Source organism: Mirounga leonina, unplaced genomic scaffold (assembly GCF_011800145.1).
Source record: "Mirounga leonina isolate KUSES-001 unplaced genomic scaffold, KU_Mleo_1.0 Mir_165, whole genome shotgun sequence".
NCBI classification, from domain to species: Eukaryota; Metazoa; Chordata; class Mammalia; order Carnivora; family Phocidae; genus Mirounga; species Mirounga leonina.
The window spans coordinates 26,682,668-26,702,223 of record NW_023270415.1 but is presented as its reverse complement, the minus strand read 5'-3'; the positions used below and the strand labels follow the sequence as shown (position 1 = coordinate 26,702,223).

At 37.2% G+C, this 19,556-nt stretch overlaps 1 protein-coding gene across 2 annotated transcripts in view; it reads right to left on the bottom strand.

Moving 5' to 3' along the window:
• The window catches only part of ZFHX4 (zinc finger homeobox 4), a 182,124-nt gene that overhangs the window by 89,706 nt on the left and 72,862 nt on the right, over positions 1 to 19,556 (bottom strand). The gene's annotated exons all lie outside the window — the stretch shown is intronic.

The window sequence follows — 19,556 nt, the reverse complement described above, 5'->3', positions numbered from 1 at the left end:
ACTTACCCAGCCTACATTTTCTACCCTGCAGTTCCCATTCACTTCCAAGTGGGACTTGATTAAGCAGTTTACCAATTACTCCCATCAGTTTTAGGTACAAAGCATTTACACAATTTTAAATCTTAAAAGACATTTCTCATTAGTGGTTTAGGGACCGGTATTGATAACAAATTCATCTGGTAAGTTATCAAGCAGCTGGATTCTTGCATGGGTTTTTGCATTTAAATATAAATATTCTCACATTTTTCACGATGTTATCTATTCAACACACCTATTCATAATTCTCACAGCCTGTAACATGGCGTTTGGGCAATGCTAAAGCACTTTTAAAATTATTTACTTTAGCCAGTAACACATAATTCTAGCTGGAAACATTCAAATTTGCCTGGTATCTTTTCAATCAGGCAAATATTTTTGCTTCTAGATGAAAGCAGCTGCCACTATCACTGATAATAGTTTGTAGATTGTAAAAAAGCAAAAGTTTTAGGTAATTTGCTAGTATGCTTCATGTACCTCTAAAATAAATCCATTGCTATTTGAATCAAGTACACAGACCACTACAAATCTTCTGATGGTCTTGTAAAAAATTTTTCAAATTTCTAAATACCACAAAGACCTGAAAAGTGCTATATCAATTTAATTATGTATGTGAAAGTTAGGAAAATCGTACTTTTTTAAAAAAAAAGCCATGGATTTAAATTTTGACTTTGAGATCCTTTGCTTTGAGGTATCTCCCTTACAGTACATATTCTGTATGTGTCATTTGGGTTATACATAATTTCTCATTCTTCCATTTCATGGAAACATAGCAAAAGCAAGACAGTTGATGTAAGATTCCACTACGAGAATGAAGCTGCATAACTGTTCCCACAATCAAGAAACATATAAAAAAGCCAACCTGAGTTAAGGCAGATAGATTTCTGTCCACCAGTATGGCTAGAATTAGTCTTCAAAATTAATAACACCTATTTTTAATAGATGAATGAAATGGATGGGAAAAGATTTATAAACTTCAGCAAATCCAATTACCAGAATCACCCATTTCTTCCTGATGATATGGTACCACTCCAGAATATTATTTTTTCCCAGTAATCTCATCACCTGCCATGATTAACAATAACAAACATGTTGCCACCAAATGTGTGTCATTTCCAGACACAGAACTCTGAATGCTATCATGGGCACTGATCATTATAATGATGACTCCTCATTATCTGATGATCCTCAGATGAGAAACTTCTGAGCCCAGAATTTGGACTAGACGCCAGTGTAAGGAAAGCCAAAGCAACCAGTGTTTTTACTCATTCTGCTCCAAAAATGGGTCACTTTGGATGAGACAGGAAAATTCCTGGTTTGCCTGGACGGCTGATGTTGTCATGTTTCACAGATAAAACCATAGTTTTGGGGCATTATACTCTTCTACTTATTAAACCTGAAGTGATGTCTTGGAAAAAGTGGGGTATACCTTTCCTCTAGTCTTAAACAGAAGTCCTAAATGCCATTTCTAACATGGAGCAAATCCGCAGCCAAAAATTTAAATTTTAAAGGAAAGAAGATGTGGTTCATATATACCATGGAATATCACTCAGCCATCAGAAAGGATGAATACCCACCATTTGCATCGACATGGATGGAACTGGAGGGGACTATGCTGAGTGAAATAAGTCAATCAGAGAAAGACAATTATCATATGGTTTCACTCATATGTGGAACATAAGGAATAGAGCGGAGGACCACAGGGGAAGGGAGGGAAAACTGAATGGGAAGAAATCAGAGAGAGAGAGAGAGAAACCATGAGAGACGCTGGACCCTGGGAAACAAACTGAGGGTTACAGAGGGGAGGAGGTGAAGGGATGGGGTAACCGGGTGATGGGTATTAAGGAGGGCACATGATGGGATGAGCACTGGGTGTTATATGCAGCTAATGAATCATTGAACACTACATCAAAAACTAGTGATGTACTACATGTCGGCTAACTGACCGTAAAAAAAAAAAAAAAAAAAAAAAGGATAGATGGGATAAGTTAGACAATCAAATGTAGCTACTCAGTTCATTTAGGAAAATCCAAGTGTTCCACAAAGTAGTGACATAATATCCCTACACGGATGATTTCAAAGCCAAACAGTAAAGTGAAACTCATTTTGCAGGGTTAAAAAGCTGTTTGAAGCCTCCATTCTCCCACCTTTTGTTTGTGTCTCTCGTATCACCCCCAAAGATACCAAGAATATGAGGACTGTATTTTTCACCTTCAAACCACTTATCAAAATGCTAGAATAAAGTAAGCACTTGACAATTAAATCAACATAAACAAAGACATATATGTCAATCTTAAACTCGGAAATGAACCAACTTGCTAATTATGATTATACGACAAAATGTTATTTACAGATTTCTATAATTCTTTGACATTTCAATTCATCCAGTAACCCTATAGACCAATTATGCCCACCCCTAGTTTATCTGAATTTGTTGTGACTGTATCAGACTATCGTCTGAATATAATATTTCTAAACCAGGATCTATCATATATCCAACTTTTTTTGGATTGCCTGAGTGATTGTGAAATGGTTTGGTAGAGTGTGAGAAGTTAGTGGGATCCACTTCCTGACCATTCTTTAATTCTACACACATTTGATGTGTGCACTATGGCAATCATCGGACATGGTAGCAAAGATCCAAACAAAGCACAGCATTCCTTCAGGGAGCTCATGCCCTTAGGGAGCAAATCAGAACAAAAGGAACAAATACAACCTAGTGGTAGGGTTTCTCCTGGGGAGAAAGAGGAGATCCCACAGGGGTAGACGAAAGGCACCTCTAGGTACCACTTAGTCGAAGAAGTAATCCTAGAGCTTGGTCTGCCAGGTCTGCCCACAATTGGCCTTGTAGAGAGCAGGCGGGAAGGGCAGTCAAAGCAAATGGAAGAGCATGTGTAACACCTACAGGTAAGACAAAGTGTGTCATTATCTGATGCACTAAGGAGAAAAACAGGTATATTTGAGTAAGAGTGTGAAATATGTTGGATGACAGGCTAAGAAGATGCTCCTTGGAACTTAATGATTAGGAAAGTCACTGAAAGATGTTATGTGGAAGTGAGATGAGATTAGCTCACGGCTCACAATGACCACCGGAGACCACTGTGGCCACGGTGTGCTGCCTGAATTGAAGAGCAGTCTGGCTTTTACCTTCCTTGAACTCGCAGTAAAAATACTGACACAGCTCAGCACAGCTCCTCGTCTTAGCCCCTGCCTTTTGCCATAACTCTCTTGAGCCTCCTTCTCAAGCTCCCTTACTCACCCTGATGTGTTTGGGCCCTGTGGAGTTCAGTTCTACAAACCCTTAATAAGTTCAATTACTCATATTCAGATGACTCCCAGATTTCTATCTCTAACCCCGGCCTCTCTTCTGAGATCTAAATTCGTTTACTACAAATGCCATCTTGGCATATCCATTTGTCTCACAGCAACCACAACTCAACAGTTACAAAACTGAACTGATTCTTCACCCTTTTTTTGTATCCTCTACTCTTTCCCACAGTAACTAACTTCTATGGAGTACTTTTTTAATTTTTTATGTATGAAGAACTGTTCTAAATGTCTTGTATACATTAGTTCATTAAATCCCCACAATATGGCCTACAGAGTAGGCACTAATCTTACCCTCCATTTTAGAGATGAGGGAACCAAAGCATGCAGAAATTAAACAACCTGCCCAAGGTCACAGAGTCAGTGAAAGGGGCAGGCAGGCCAAAGCCCCTGCGCTCTTTACCATCACACCACTTTCCTTCTCCAAGTGTGTAAGTTAGTGGCACTTCAAATTCACCCAGTGGCTCATTCCAGAAAGATGGAAGTCATCTTTGATGCATTATTTTCTTTGACTGCCCACACTAAAACCATCACTCCATGCTAAATATACCTCTATTTCTCCATCTATCAACTTCTTTAAGTGCACCACCGTCTTTTGCTATCAACTCTCGTGCCTTCTAATCACTTCAGGCAATAACCACAGTGCCTTGAAAAAGCAATCTGATCCATTAATTTCACAATTTATAAAACATGTGTATGTGTCATGCACCATTCTAGGTGCTGGAATAAAAGAGTGAAAACAAAGTCCCTGCCTTCACAGAGCCTAAATTCAAGAAGTAAAGAATAAATAAAACACTCAAACAAATAAATATGTAAATTCAGGTAATGATAAGGGCTGTGAAATAAAATGAAACAGGAAAAAAGTAGGCAGAGAGGGCAGGCGTGATGGAGGAAAATGCTATTTGAGACACTAATCTGATAAATTCACACCCCTACTTAATACCCTTCAGTGGTTTTCCTTTTCTCTTAGGATAAAATCTAAAACATTAACATGACTCTAGAGAGAGTGACCACATGGTCAAGCTTTCCCAGAACACTCCCAGTTTAACACCCATTGCCTGTTCACTTGAAAAATATTTCCATTTTGAAGATTAAGTATGTGGTCCTTATACCTAAGAGCCCGGCATGATAGGGTTTCAACCCAATTGCAGCTTTGGTTCATTCATCTTCCTCACTTGCTCTCTTAACTCCAACTATCCTGATCTCAGATCTTCCAAGTGTTTCGTTCCAAGTGTAAAGCTCCCAGATTTCCACCAGCCTTGAATGCTTTTCTTCTCCACTTTGTCTTACTCCTATTCATCCTCTAAGTCACAGCGTTTCAGCTTAAAAAGTCTTTTCTTTTTCTTAAGAAACCTACCCTTGTTTTTTCCCCCATTGTACTTTGTATTTTTTCTTTGAAGCATTTATATCATTGATAATTAAATATTAATATCATTGATTGATAGGTGTCTGTCTTCTCCACCAGACTGCAAGTTTCATGAAGGCATGGACTGATTCTTCTTTGTTCATTGTCTTATCTCCAGTATACAACTAATGCCCAGCACACAGCAATACGCTCAATAAATGTGGTTAGAAAGAATAATAAGGAGGTATAATTAGTGGCAGGCAAGAGAACCTGATAGATTGAAGAGTGAATCAGGACAAAATATTTGATAGAACTTCTGGACTGATTGATTGAATATAGTTGGAGGTCAGTAGAAAGAAGATTAAAAATAACTCCCTGGTTCTTAGCCTGGGCAAGTGAATGGACAGTGCTGCCATTGACAGAGATGGGAGATGCAATATAAAGAACAGGTTGGAGAAAAGGATGTGCTATATTTTAGACATATGTCCTGAATTTGAGATATCTATGAGATGCCTAGGTAGAGATTATTATTTACAGCCAAATGTATTTGTTTTGTAACAATGGTATTTTTAGTAGAACCTGTGTCAATTCAGGTCCAAGAAAGCTTTAAAAAGTTGTGAAAAACTAGGGGCACCTGGGTGGCTCAGTTGGTTAAGTGTCAGACTCTTGATTTCAGCTCAGGTCATGATCTCAGGGTCAGGAGACTGAGTTCCATGTCTGGTTCCCCACTGAGTGTAGAGCTTGCTTAAGATTCTCTCCTCTTCTCCCTCTGCCCCTCCCTGGCTGGTGCTCTCTACCTCTCTCTCAAAAAAAAAAAAAAAAAAAAAAGAGTTGTGAAAAACTAGAAATTCCCATTTGCCAGGGAGAATGGTAATTAAAAAAAAAAAAATCATGGTCTTTATTTTGCCCCTCTAGCCTAGATTTTGAAGAAGCAAGCTTTAGCTCACAAGGAGCCAAAACCCCTGTCCCACATGTTTCTGACCCCAGTTTTGATTCCATAAATGAATATGCTATTAAGAAGTAGTTTGAAAAAAAAAAGTTATCGAATACCTAATAAGATGACAAGAGAGAATGTAATTTACATAAAATATTAAACTTTTTTGGTATTCTTTAAAATATTAATTTTTAAGATCTTTGCTCTATGTATTTACAATCAATAGATTGTGACAACTTGCAAAGAAAATGAAATCAAGACAGCCTTTGACTCCAAAAGTAGAGTCAAGTAAAATTGACTCAATGGAAAAACGTCTCAAATTCTAACCTGAGAAGAGAAAATCGTGCAAGGCATACAAGATGGTGTCACAAACATGAAAAGAGATACATTCTCCATGTACAAAAGTCGGGATTTTTGGAAAGATCGTTTGTATTATCCACCTCCCTGGCTTTCCCTGAAATACCTGGCATTACTGACCACCTCTTTTTTTTTTTTTTTTCCCCACTTATGCTCTCTCTTTAGATATCAAATCTCTGCTGTATCATTTCATTTTCTCTCATGGGTTAGTTTATCCCCTTAGAGCAGATCGCTCACAAATCAAGATTCCTAATGATGACCCTTCTCTTGAAACCCACACCACGTGTCTAAAAACCTAAAATTAATCTCTTCCTGGGGCTTCCACCATTTCTTGAAACTCTACAGGTCCCTACATGAGTTCGCTATTCTACTATTTATTTATTATTTATTTATTTATTTTTAGAGAGACAGCATGAGTGTGGAGGGGTAGAGGGAGAGGGAGAGAGAGAATCCTAAGTAGGCTCCATGCCCAGCGTGGAGCCCAACGTGGGGCTCAATCTCAAGACTCAGATCAAAACCTGAGCCTAAATCAAGAGTTGGCCACTTACTACTTAGCCACCCAGCCGCCCCCAATTCTTCCTTTTAAACCTGTCTCTGCTCTTCCTCTGTGCCCTCCACATTTCTGATTATGATACAAAACAGAAATGTGGGTGTCACCTCGCCTTCCTCTTCTCTGCCCCAGGCCTCTAATAAGTTGTATTTACCTATTCTGGTAAATATCGTCTCATCTTTCCCTTCCTCTCTACTCTCATTGTCCTTACCAAAGCTATTTATTTCTCACTGGAACAACTGGTGTCATCCCCTCAATGGTTTGCTTGACTACAGTCACAAGGTGAGCAGTGAGCATTATTACTCTTTGTTACCATTAATATTTTTCTTAAATCATATTACACCAGTCCTGTTATCAAAACCTGTGTTTATATCAAATTCCCTGTTTATCAAATTCCCAAATCCTTAACATATGATTCAAGATTTCACATGTTTTTCTTAATTATTCCATACCTTGCCCTCCATGTGCCAGAAAAACTGAACTGCTCACCACTTGTACTCAATACCTACCAGCTACCCCTTTATCTATGTGCCTTTGTTCATATTCTTCTCTCTTTCAACCCCTCCCAACTTCTTATGTTTATATACCTAAATTCTACACGTTATTTAAAGCCCAATCCAAATGTCACCTCAATGAAAAAGACTTTCCTGACTGCTCAGACAGAAATATTCTTGTCCTCCATGGAATCAAAAAGTATTTTATCTGAATCTCTCTTATGGTGCTTAACAAATTCTCTCTACTGTCACACTTATTTACACATATGCCTTCTTTACTCCAAATATGTATTCAATATAGGACCAATGTCCAATCGATTGTTACAAAATGCCATGTCCAGAAAACATGCTCACTAACTAACCATGTGCTTACATTTAAAAAAGCAGTTCTCCTTTAATAACAAATGACACATTGTATTTTGGAAGAACAAAGTTTTATAGAAAGCTCAGTTTAATTTTTGTTCTACTTCTCACCAGCTACTTGTCTTTTAGAAGTTAATTCCTTGAAAGCTTAATTTCTTTTGTAAAATATGGCTAATACTACCTGTCTCACAAATTTTTAATACGATTAAGTCAGGCAATAACATATAAAGTGCTATATGCAGGTGTCCAATAAATTTTGGTTCTCTCCCTCTCAATATATTTGTGGTAGCTCTCTAAGAAGACTGCATACACCAATTTCACCTAGCAACATTCAAAGATGTGCTGGGAGTCCAAGAAAACATGGCATTTGAGGACCAAAGAAGGCCAGGCTGCCAGGGGGACCCAAGCTGTGTTTCCTACTCATTAGAGCAAAACTGAGGAAAACAAAATATTATTTAAATAACTTGTCCTGACCCAGAAATGTTAACAGAATGTCAATGCAAGAGCTAAGAAAATGGAAGGGATGAAAATAAATTTCACTGAATAAATATAAGGTGATGCAAGGTACTTTTACATCATCTTATTTCATCTCCATATACTGATGAGGTAACTGAGCTTCTGTGAAATGAAGACACTTCTAAAACCTCATATCATGGTAGGTCATGTTCACACACACACACACACACACACACACACACACACACACACCCCTTTATGAGAGAGACAGAGATTGAGAAAGAAACCAAGGAATTCTGATTCTCTGAAGAGCCTCAGAGAAGGTTTTGACTGGGGGTAACTGAGTATTAGTAAGGGAAAGAAAACTACATTAATACAACTGCTAGCATTTGCCAAAAAACTATGCTGGACCAATAGAATGCTACAGACTCACTCTTGAGAAGGAAAAATTCCATTTACTTGAAATAATAAATTATTCCTTTCAATAGTAATTGAGAAGTAGCAAAAACACCCTTTTGTGCATTCTAAAAGCACTTTTAAAGAATTAGGAAATATTTTAATAAACCAATATTTAAAAAAGTTCTCTCAGGATATTTTCCTGTGTATTATTTTACCTGGTGGCCTCCATTCTGATAGAAAAGAAAAAAGAAAAAGGAAAATAATTAGGAAATTTGCTGTCATGATTTTAAATCCACAGAGACTTGTAAGGTCTATAAATCTCATGAGATGTTAGTTATTGATAACCAATAATATAGGGATTCAATATTATCCACAGCTCATGGCCATGAAAATAAGAGCATTTTTACTTTTCAAGCTATACTGGAAATTGGATATTTCCTCAAAGAAAGGTTATTCATATATTTAAGTTACATGTGAGACAAAAATTAAAACTGTTTTTGTATCTCATGGTATACAGCACTTTAAATATGCAAGTTACAGTAACTTTTGGATACTTGTTGATTCATATGGTGATCACATGAAAGTGTTCATTTTATTAGGCTCTCAGCAACCTCATACCACCAAATAATGTTAAAGCTGGAGAAGAAAAATATTAAAATACATGCTTGAACCAGACATTAAGACATTAAATACTTGCTTCTTAACACAAAGTCCAATTACTTGTATAAAACTTCTGACATCAGCTGGCCTAAATAATCAATTTCCAACCTCTCCTTTTTTTTTTTTAAGATTTTATTTATTTATTTGAGAGAGAGAGAGTGAGAGAGAGGGGAGGGTCAGAGGGAGAAGCAGACTCCCTGCCGAGCAGGGAGCCCGATGCGGGACTCGATCCAGGGACTCCAGGATCGTGACCTGAGCCGAAGGCAGTCGCTTAACCAACTGAGCCACCCAGGCACCCTCCAACCTCTCCTTTTTAACACTTGTTCCGCAGAATTTCCAGAAAATGTGGCGGTACTACTACAATGTAATTAATCACTTTTCAAAGTTCCATCCTATTTGTGTATAATACTTTTAATGCTCTCTACGTTCCAGCCGTGCCTTCTATCACTGAGGGATATTAGATACATTAGAAAAGTTTTCCTGATTTCTCTTCGCTCTTTCTTTAAAGTATAGATATGCCATGTACCTGTTAGGATAGAAATGAAAGCATGGGTTTTTGAAATGGGATAGATGAAATTTTGGATACTGCTTCCATAATTAATAGCATCATGGTCTTCAGTAAATTACTTAACCAGTAAACCTCTGCTTTCTCTTTTTATGAAGAGGTATAATAACTGCTATATGGGATGGTTTTGAAGATTAAGTAACAGTTGTGCAGTACCTAGAAAAATTGTGCCCGAAAATGCAACAATAGGGAATAATCTGTTCTCTTCTCTTTCTTGTGACAGTCTAATTTCTCGCATTTTAATTCCTTTTAACCCCACGGGCATTAGTCAGGATATAGGGACAGTGACATCATGCTACAATTCAAACTGCTATCCATTTTTGGTCCCATGCCACTTAGAGGGGATTTCTGCTAGGATTATATTCTGTTTATTAGAGATGAGAATTTTATTTCATTCAAGATATATTAACCTGTACATATAAAATATTAACATTTGCGTAAAACTACACTTAAATATATACTACCCAAACTACCCAGAAAGTTGAGTGGATGGCGCAGAAACCAACATATAGTTTCTACAATTAATGCATTTTAAGAATTCTGGCACATCTAGAATTTTATATAATCCAAAGTCTTTATACAGAAAAATATGTGAGGTTTAGTTAACATTTATAATGATTTTTTAAATTGTAGTCTCTGGGAGAACTTTGTACAATGATTTATTATTGTATTTAAGTAGTGTCTTAAGGTATAGTTTTTATGGTCTATTAAGTATAACTCTCAAGCACCTTAAACACAACTAAATGAGGTGGAATTACTATTAACTTGTATTTTAGGTTACCAAGTGCCCAGGCAATTCCAACCAACTATATCCGGAATAGTATTTTATGACAGCTCATGACTTTCTATGCTGAGCTTCCTTGACTTAAAATTTTTACGAGATTGAAAACTGGCCTCTGAGATGGTGCCGGAAAGTTGGGTCATTAGTCCTCACCTTTTAAGAAATAATGTCTCAGCAGGCTGTATTTGAACCACTTGAGCTCAAGGAGGTGTTAACAGAGTTGTTAATTAACCTAGGTCTGGAACCCATTGTAAAGAATCCCAGAAAGTTGGAACAATAGGTAGGTACTGCTTAACCCGCAGCAGGGAAGAAATGACTTCTGCTTTAATAATATAGTCAAAGAAGTTTTATAATACTGATATTAGAGTAAAAAAAAGAATGGCAATCTGCAACTAACAGTTGGTCGCAAATAGGTGCAGAGTTTCACTGCCTTCCAAAAGACCAGCTGGAATGGAAGCGGACAGAACTGGACATTCAGAGCGTTACACTGGCCTTTTTTGGAGCAATCCCTAACTTTACACATGAATATAAACAGGCAATCAAAGAAACCTCAAAATGGCATCTCCTTTATACTCAAGCCTCTGACAAGATCAAGGATTTGCTTAAATCAACTAAGACCATTGTTTTCAAAAATTCAAAAGGATAGAGATTTCGTGGCTTTCCCTGGGAAGCATGTTCTAGTGCTTACTTAATTCTACACTCGCAATCAAGAAGGTCTCAAGGTGAAAATAACCTCTCCTTATTTTCAGTGTAAACCCAATGGTCTGTGGAACGAGAGAACTGACTGGCATAAACAAACAAACAGATCTCTCAACTTGTTGGAAAAAAGTTCCAAATGTTTCTCAGTCACCTCCTCCTCAGACAACGGCACTGAGATTATTATTTCTCGGAGAAACTGGTAAAACCGTTTTAACAAACTCTTGTCTCTTTTACATCTCTATATGGAACTTTTTGAAATACGCAATCCTAAACACTTTATATTTAGGATCTGACCAAAGTGAGGGAATCCCCACTGCACTCTCAATGCTCCAATCTTCCCTTCGTTTTGTTGAAGTTCTTCAGATTAAACCATCAATGAGAGAAATAAACGGTGAAGATTATGAACACAGGAATATAAAGTTTAGATGCTGTAATAAAAACATACAAAAATTAATCTGACTCCTATGTTATGAGGTAACTTTAAATAACAGATCACCCTATTTATCACTTTTAAAACAGCATCTATGGCATGCATAATTATTACTAAAATCAATTGTATTTCAACATAAATTTTAATCCTGTAAGTGTTTGTAGCCAGCATTTCTTAGGTAGAACCAGGGAAATTTTGATTATTTTTCTTTTTTACACTTTGCTTCCTCAGTAATAATCCACTATGGTATTTGTGAGTTTTTCCTCAACACAACTTATTTACAATCATTACTGTATATGCCAGTAAACCACATTCTTGATTTCGTTCATCACACGTTAACGGTTTTACAGAGACCCACCTCTTTCATCGAAAGGTCTTATTGTTGAAAAGTCTCAGGGACCAGAAACCCTGAGCCATGGGTTGGGAATTGCTTATGTAATGGCAGGAAGGAAGAAATAGAGCAGAATGGCAGAGAATGACTGCTACATTAGAGGTAGGAAAATCTAGGCCCTAAGAAGGAAAGCTGACACAGAAGAAAGGAAATAATGAGAATGCTTCTCATCCTCAACATCTGGATGTCTGGAAAGGACAAAAAAACAGTAAGAAAAATAAGGTTGAATAAAGAGATGACATAGAGATAGAAAGGAGAGCCAGAAGAAAACCTCTGATCTAGCACCTCTTTTTTTTTTTTTTAAAGATTTTATTCATTTATTTGACAGGGAGAGAGAGATAGCAAGAAAGCACAAGCAGGGGGAGCAGCAGAGAGAGAGGGAGAAGCAGGCTCCCCGCAGAGCAAAGAGCCGGACAACGACGCAGGGCTCCATCCCAGGACCCTGGGGTCACGATCCGAGCCGAAGGTGACGCCCAACCATCTGAGCCATCCAGGTGCCCCTGATCTAGCACCTCTTAAGCAAAAAAGTTTCAAGGACAGATTTTAGTGTGATAGTATTTCCAGAGAAAGAATAATGTTCCTCTGCCCTTCAGATATCTTTTCCCTAGTGTTCATTATTATGTAGACTTTATTTGGCAAGTGGCGAATTGCTTTAATTCTACTGGAGAAGTAGAAGGTTTGAAATTGCATCTATCTGAGAGTCAACACACTTGATTAAAACATGTTTTAGACCCAGTATTAAAGATGACTATAAATTGGCATCATCTTGAAAAAGATTCCAGACTCTCTTGGGAAAGAAAACAAAAAAGATGGGACCAGGGGTAGTGAATGTAAATTAGCTCTGTCTATATTTATCTGAGACTCAACAAATAGTGTAAGAATTGATCATTCAAAATCTGTGATTACAGCATACTTCAGGAAAACATATGCATCTGGTCTTATTAGTTTCAGACTTGCTGGATTTCACACGATAAATTCCTGTTAGCACATCCTGATTCTAGTATTGTTATGTTTGAAAGATTCTGAGCAAAAAACATCTTATACTTAGAACTTACAAAATACTGTTTATATATTTATCTAATTTGATTTTCACAAAAAGTCAATATGAAAGTCAAGGAAGATACTAATTTCTTCTTATAAATCTGACTTCCTGGGCTTTTACTATCATATATATATTCCTTGTAATCTAAGTTGTATTCTTCAATATTTGTTTTGTCATTATAAGTTCTTACATCTAATAAAGACTTAACTACTGTCCTCTAGGTAAAACTGTGTCTTTTCTCCAGACTTCATACTTCCTATAATCTCTAAGAGGCTAAGTCTATAAGTCCTAAGAATGTAACTGGATGCTCTGGACCAGAAACGAGTCAGACTTTTTTTGTAGCATTAGTGGGACAGAGTTTTATTCATTCATGATGGTATCTATTAAAACAAAATACTCTCTTATAAAGCATCTCAATGTATTTTCATTGAACAACTGGCTGTCCTCCAGGGGAGTAGACCCACTCCAGGAAAGCATCCTAAAAATCTTGATTTTATTTGTAAGTAATTTTTGTCCAAATGACCTTGCAATTTTAGAGTTTTCAACCCAGTGATATTAGTACTAAATAGCCCAAGCAGGACAACCCAATGTAAATATTCCCAAATGATCTGTTGTAACGTGCTTCCTTCTGCGTTTCTCTGTGTATGGAGTCAAAGAGATTGCTCTAAAAATTAGGCCAAAAAGCAGTCAAAAAGGAGACTTTTGCTCCTGAATCTTATTTGAAAATCAAGAAGTCTTATCTGTGAAACATTCCAAAATAGAGAATCAAATGAATTTTCAGCTCAAATATTAAAGCACTTCTATTTATATTTTAAAACACACATATTGTTTTAAACAGTGGTTTTCATCTCTGTCAGATCCAAGGATTTTTTTTTTATAACATCTTCCTAACTAGACTGAGATAATGTCATATCTGGTAACATTTTCTAGCTACACACAAAATATAAATAAGTCCATATAATGATCTAACTGTAATGTAAAAAAGAAAACAAAGGAATGTAAAATAAAATAATATATGTCTCATTTTGAAAAAGCTGAGGCTTGGCCACATATGAAATGAAGGAGCCATCTGCTTGCACATTGCTGTGAATTCCCAAGCACAAATGCACATGATTACAAGTGCACTGCATGGATAACTCACATTTCATGAGGAGGCTTCTAATTGGGGACATAATTTTTCTAAATAATAATTAACTCTTAGTAAAGTACCAAACAGAACAAAAATAACATCATCCCTTGATATACCTGATAGTTGCATTCCCGGAAATTTAAGTACATATAAGACCATGATAAAAAGATGCTTTATGTACAAAACAGGAGTAGGTTGTAGGGCTAATACACATAAATAGATCTGATTACTTAACATGAATGCTGGATGGGTTAATTGAAATTGGGATGCAGGACAACTTTCCTTTGTACTTCTCTCTCTCGTCACATTATAGTTGTCTGGCGGACCTGACCCCCACCTACAGAATGTTTTCAGACATCTATCACTGTGATCATCAACAACATCTCCACAAATTTCCAAAACACCCCTGGGACAGTACTACCCCTGCCAAAACCCAAGAAGTCAACCCTGGCCTCTTACTGTAATCCAGAGTGACTTTCAACTCCTCATGCTCCTTTCTGATCCAGAAAAGCCTTTGTTAGCTCCCCAGACTAGGGGACTGAAGTCCTATGTTTGCATGCCTCTTTCATAGCATATATCATAATTTATCAGATATGTGATTTTAAAAGTTTGTCTCCACTGTCAAACTGTAAGCTCCATGAAGGCAAATAAATATCTGCTTTACCCTGCATCCTTAGTGTCAGACTTGTCCTCACACATGATAGGTGCTCAATAATAATGGATGTTAACAAAGGAATGAATAAATGAATTTGTATCCATTCAAAAACTGGAATTCACATCATATTGTTTCACTGGGTGAGGTGCTGAGATACTGACCTCTAAGTAAGTATATCTATCTACCTATTGCACTGAATATTAGGGGCATCTTTAGAAATTAAAAAACAAACAAACAAAAAAACTCTTAGGGAAACCAAGAACAGTCAAAATGAGAAAGCAGCTCTTTACGTAATGAACTCAATATGCATTGTAGAACACAGCCTAAAAAAACATCATGTGATCTTTAAATTCTTGTTAGTGGAATGAGTGATTGCTTGAATTGCCAAAAGAGTATTTTAAAGGTATTGTATGAATATTTATGGTTTCTGTAACTAAAAATAGCTTCACAACACATAAAATTAGAACAACGTATCTTAAAAAACCATTGATCACTTGAGACATTTCCTCACCTGAATTTGATTATTTTTAAACTGTCTCTCATGGAGAATATTTATTTTATTTATTTATATCTCACTGCATTCCACAAAAGCCTTGAAGTATATATTCTAAATTAAGCACTCCTACCCTTGGTAAAGGCTGAACATATTCTTTTAATTTTTATGTTGGACTTCAATAAAATTAACACAATTAGCACTCAAGATGACTAAAGGTTGAAATATCTAAATGTAATAATGATAAATTTAACGACTCAAACGTATCTCTAAACAAAAATTTAGCGAGATGATCAATCACCATTTCTGCTTTTCCAGATGGCTGCAGTCCCATCTCTTAGAATAATGGAGTGCTCAACCCTTTGATAGTTAATTGTACTGGATTACTGTTTGGCAATCAACCAACTCTCTGGCCTGGGGGCAGATCATTTTATTTAATGGTTCATCACCAAGACCTCACTAGAATGACAACATAGATCACTACACTATCATGCCAAGAAAGTGAAGAGCTTTAATCCAGACTTGCTGGATTTCACACGATAAATTCCAGTCCATTCCACCTGGGAGGAATTTCACTTAATAAACTACCTAGGTAAATGGTAACCAAAATTAGTAGTGATTAAGACCAAGAGCAGATTAAGTAAAATAGCAAATGGGCAAATAGATTTTTTTCAAGTCATGTGTTACCTAGTTCGACATTTCTCTTAAGTACAGTAATTTGGCTTTAAAATATAGGAATAACATCTGCAGTAGGTTGAAGCAGAAAATCAGATAAACAACAACAAAAAAGGATTTTTAATGCTTAAGGTCTGAATAGAGTTTCACATTTTTCACTGAACTTGAATGTTTTAATTTTCAAAATGTAAAGACCTATGTAAAAACAAAACTTTGTTAGTTTTGAAAAACATTTGTGGAAAATACTGAATTCGCGAATCAGCATTGTACCACTGAAAAACTGATTTTTCTGTTTATCTTCAAAATGTATGCCCAGATGTATTTCATCTTTAAGCCTGAATGGCTCAAGTTTGGGAAAAGCAGTCATTTAACAGGACAAAACCAGTAGAAATTCCACAGATCTCATACCAGACTCTGCGTCAAGCTCAGAAGTCAGCAAAATGATAAAACAATTTACGATGACATTTACCTAAAAACCCAATTGTGGATGAGAGGGACATGCCTGTCTCTATGCTAGAAAATAAGATACAGTATAAATCTCATTTGTCTTTTTTTTTAAATTTATAAATGATTTATGCATTTTGAACCTTGTTTCCCTATTTGGGAATATCTTCCTGATTCTCCTTGGTAATTTCTCATGTACCTTTCAAGACTCAGAATGAATGTGGCTTCACTGGAGTCCCCCTGAAGGCCATGTGGCCATCTTTATCCTGTGCTCCCAGAAAGCTTTTTTTTTTCTTTTTTTTAAAGATTTTATTTATTTATTTGAGACAGAGAGAGCAGAGCAAGATAGAGAGAGAGAGCATGAGCAGGGGAAAGTGGCAGAGGGAGAGGGAGAAGCAGACTTCCCGCTGAGCAGAGAGCCCAACACGGGGCTCGATCCCAGGACCCCGAGATCATGACCTGAGCTGAAGGCAAACACTTCACCAACTGAGCCAACCACCCAGATGCCCCATCAGAAAGCATTCTTCATACCTGATTCCCCACTCCCTGTGTTGTGCTACGATTTACTTGTTTACATGCCCATTTCTTCTATCAGAGCTCCATGAATGAGGGACTATGATTCCCTCCTTTGTATCCTCACCATTCAAGACAGTCCTGGCACATCGTAAGATCTAATATACTTGTTTTAAATGAATGAATGGTGTTCCATAGCCAAACTATGCTCCTTGACTATGATAATAAAACTCATGAATGAAAACATCTGGGGTCAGAATCTGAAATGAACTGATCGAAGTCACTGATCCACCGTCACCTGCCGGCTCAGGGCTGCCTCAGGTGGAGAAGCCTCTGGCTACACGAAAACCCCCTTCACTGTGCCCTTCAGAGTTCTATCCCTGGCACCTCATCTTTAATCTCCCTTCTCTCCTGGGCTCCTCACACCCTGTCTGTTCTGATTAGGAAGCACAGATGCCATGCCTTTCCTGTGAATCAGGAGGCGTGTGTTCTAACCCGGGCTCTGCTCAGTTATCTATGAGCTTTAGCAAAACATGGGCCTCTCTGAAGCCCCCCTTCTCATCTGCAAACAAGGGAGAGAGGTGGGGTGTTGGAGGTCATGGGCATAGAGTGGAACAGGTCTGGGTGCAAACCTTTCCTGCCCCTGAATAGTCAAAGAGCCTTAAAGCCTTCCATTCATGTTCAATTTGTAAAATAGGAACACCATGATTCATCTGCTGGTTTCATCAGATGGTTGTAAAAAACAAAAACGTCACAGGTTTAGAAATTGCAAAGTGCTATTTTTCTATAGTGAGCCATTATATCAATGCAGTGATACACTGTTCCATAGTGATTTTTTTTTCTGTATTCTCTCTGAATGCAAATCTGACTCCATCACCGCCATCACTTCTTTTTAAAAGCCTCCAATAGCTGCCCATTGCATTCAGAATAAAGCCCCTTGTTAAGCATGTAAGGTCTTTCCTAGTGAATCCATCTCTAGAGACTTGCCCTCTCAGTGTTGTTACCAGACTCAATGAACCAGTCACAAGTTCCGGATTATCTCTACTCTCTCACTTCCGCCCGTTTATTCACTCTGTTCCCTGACACCACCTCCCCCCAGCACTTTTGCATACCGCTTTCATAGCGCTTGCTACACTGTATTGCAACGGGGGTGGGTGGCTGGTGTCTGGCTTCCACCTTAGACTATGAGTCCCTTGAGAACAGAGGTGGTTGTGTACATTGTATTACTGGTGCCCAGCCTGGTACCTCTTGTGTGTGGCGCCATTTAATAAGGTTTGCAGGATGGATAAGTTACTGCCTGAAAACCCCTGCTTGACAGCTATTAATGTTCCTGAGTTCAGAGTTGGCCATAATGTGTATTGATTAAATATGGATATCTCATGGTAAATTCCTTTATCATTATTGGAAAAATAGGCCAAGCTGTGGTCAACTAAGTAAATGCAGAGGAAAACATGATATTAATTTTGGGGTACATAATAGACATGATAGCCATTTTTAAGTATTTGGCAATTTCACAAAGGATACAAGAAAGCATGTTGGTGGAGTGAAAAAAGAAAAAGGATATCAGAAATACGCATGCAGGAAAGACCTATTATATAGTTGCTATAGCTGAATAGTAACTTTGGCTCTGAATTTTCTGGAAATCAAAATAGACATTCATCGTAACATATACTCAAATCTTGATGTGGTAGCAAAGAGGGTGTTGGTGATAGCACAAGGGAAAGGGTTGGAAAGGTGAACAATCTGACTGAAAAAAATGGTAATAGATGTTATATGCATGCATGAAATTAAAATGAACTCAAATTAAATGAAATATTCTATAAGGTATCTATTCTTAAAAGTTTCATTAATAATCAACAAAAGCCACATTGTTGCTTCTACAGTGTATGAGCCTCTACCCATCCACCCCAACCCCAATCCAGCCCTTCTATTTCTTGCTCCTGAAATCAGACATGTAACCTACAAATGAAAACATAGGTTGAGCAGAGCTGAAAACATACAATGCTTTACATTTTTGAAAAGGCAATTATTCAATTGTTTGGGGGCAGGAAGGAAGAAGGAGAGATACTAAACAAATTATGCTATATATAAAACAATTTGTGATTTAAATAAAAACCAAAAATGACTAATATTTTTTTATCTTCATACTGTTCTGCAAGCCAAATAAAACAAATGAAAGAAGAAAATGCCATGACAAAGTCCTTCCACGTTGGCCTTGAAATGACAATGCTATCAGTAAGTATTGAGACAACCACATCTAAATGAATCTATACCAAGGAAGTAAAATTCTTCTTTGAAAATATTTGACTTCAGTACATTTTCTGGTGGCCTAACTTAACCCAAATAATGACATGGAACTCACAGGAAATAAGTTGATGGAAATAACATTCGGGTGTGGCCTGGCTATGGACATACTGGTATTGTGATGTCACAGTAAGAGAGAAGACAAGGACCTCTCTCACATTCCTAGCTCATGAAATGGGATCACTAATAATGTGGAGCTTAAGCCATGCAGACTCTAGAGGATCTAAACTGACTATAAAGCAACAAATGACACTTGTTCAAAGACAGACTACAGTTGCCAAGGCTCTGTCCTAATACTAAAAAAGCAAACGCACTAATAATAAAAAATCATTAGACTATCAGCACAATTAATTTTTGGACTACTTTTCACCTATCATTTTCTAAAATGTTTTCTGTTAACAGAATATCCAGACTTTCAGACTATGCACAGAATGACAAGTAATTCACAAATACTAGGTTTAACTTTAATAAATAAGTTTGCATGTAGTTCATTTTGTAACACGAGTATAATGTT